Source organism: Capricornis sumatraensis, chromosome 4, assembly GCF_032405125.1.
Source record: "Capricornis sumatraensis isolate serow.1 chromosome 4, serow.2, whole genome shotgun sequence".
Taxonomy (NCBI): Eukaryota; Metazoa; Chordata; class Mammalia; order Artiodactyla; family Bovidae; genus Capricornis; species Capricornis sumatraensis.
The window spans coordinates 142,573,872-142,575,889 of NC_091072.1; the positions used below are offsets into that span (position 1 = coordinate 142,573,872).

Below are 2,018 nucleotides of genomic sequence, written 5' to 3' on the forward strand. Positions count from 1 at the left end.
GAACAATTTAAAACTCCTAGGCTCAAATAAACAATAATATTTGGGCTTCCCTGGTGGCACAGTGGTAAAGAATCTGCCTGCAATGCAGGAGACACAGGTTCGATCCCTGGGTGTGGAAGATTCCCTGGAGGAGGAAATGGCAACCCATTCCAGTATTCTCATCAGGAAAATCCCATGAACAGAGAAGTCTTGAAGGCTACAGTTATAGGGTCACAATGAGCATGTGTAAGATTAAATAACTAGAAATGCAAGTTCTACACTAAATGTGGATAAATATAAATTTCTGGAGAAGGAAACAATATTCTAAAAAAGCCAAAATTTCAGGGGTTCTGGAGTAAGTTGATTTGCACTGCTATTCTCACTTCCACGTCTGGTTTCAGTCACTGCAAATTCATTAACTCTGTTAATTTTCTTCTAGTCATTCTTTTTTTTTTAATGCAATAAGTCTCAGCTTTTATTGACCTCCTGACCCCCAGGGGACCCTGCTTCTGCTGCCTCAGTGCCTCAGAACTTTGGTGTCTGAGGTCTCAGACACCACTTTGCCATCCACAAGCTTGAGGGTGGTGGTCTTCTGGATGGTTTGCCTAGAGTTGCTGCTGTCCAGAGCGTCGCCAAGACTGAAATCCTCCCCATCTTCCAGCAGACGGCGGTAGGTATTGATCTCAGCCTCCAGCTTGACCTTGACATTCAGCAGGGCCTCGTACTCCTGGGTCTGGTGTTGCCCCTCTGCTCGGGTCTGGGCCAGCTCCGACTCCAGGTGCAGGAGGACTCCGTTGAGCTGCTCCATCTGCATGGCGTAGCGGGCCTCCACTTCCCTCAGGCTGTTCTCCAAGCTGGCCTTCAGATTTCTCATGGAGTCCAGGTCGATCTCCAGGGACTGGACAGTGCACCTCAGCTCTGTGAGGGTCATCTCAGCAGCTCCTATCTCAGTGGTCTGCGAGGTGACCACTGTGGTGCTCTCCTCAATCTGCTGGGACCAGTACTTGTCTAGCTCCTCTTGGTTCTTCTGAGCCAGCTCATCATAGTGGGCCCGGATGTCTGCCATGATCTTGCTGAGGTCCTGAGGTTTGGGGGCATCCAACTCCACGGTCAGCCCAGAGTTGGCAATCTGGTTTTGTAGACCCTTTACTTTCTCCTCATGGTTCTTCTTCATGAAGAGCAGCTCCTCCTTGAGAGCCTCGATCTCAGTCTCCAGCTGCAGCTGGGTGACATTGGTGTCATCGATGACCTTGCAGAGCCCGTGTATGTCACTTTCCACAGACTGGCGCATGGCCAGTTCCGTCTCATACTTGACTCTGAAGTCATCAGCAGCAAGACGGGCATTGTCAATCTGAAGAACGATGCGGGCATTGTCCACAGATTTTGCAAAAATCTGAGCCCTCAGGTCCTCGATGATCTTCAGGTAGTGTCCCCAGTCTCTGACCTGGGGTCCCTTCTTCTCCAGGTGTTCCCGGATTTTGCTCTCCAGTCTCCGGTTATCTGCCTCCAGGCTCCTCACCTTCTCCAGGTAGGAGGCCAGGCGGTCATTCAGGTCTTGCATGGTCTCCTTCTCGCCCTGGATGCCCCCTACCCCCACCAGACCCCCGGCCATCCCGGCGCCCAGGTTCCCGGACCCCCAGCCGTCCCGGACGCTGGTGGTGCGGGACACGGAGATCCGGGAGCCCGAGCCCCCGGCGCCTGCATAGACGCTGGCCGCGCTGCTGGCCGGTCAGACCCGGTGGCCCGACGACTGCACAGAGCCCAGGGGCCGGTAGTTGGAGAAGGTGGATTGGGCGCTGAAGCTCATGATGTTTGTTCTCGAGGAAAGAGCGAGGCCAGGACTCTAGGTGCTGGACGGTGTCCTTCTAGTCATTCTAATTCCATGATTTTGTTCACTCTTCTTTTTTGCTGTCATCTCTTCTCCTGTTCTTATCCTTGGGGATTAATTATTTTAAAATTTCATTATTGGAGTTTTATTTACACATTGGGAAAAACAGAAATAAACATATGTGTCCAAAGTACCACATTTAAATTAAAAA

At 51.3% G+C, this 2,018-nt stretch overlaps 1 pseudogene; it reads right to left on the reverse strand.

The window, feature by feature from the left end:
• Positions 1-496: 496 nt before the first annotated feature.
• LOC138079003 (keratin, type I cytoskeletal 18 pseudogene) lies at positions 497-1,786 on the reverse strand (annotated as a pseudogene).
• Between the last annotated feature and the right edge of the window lie 232 nt (positions 1,787-2,018).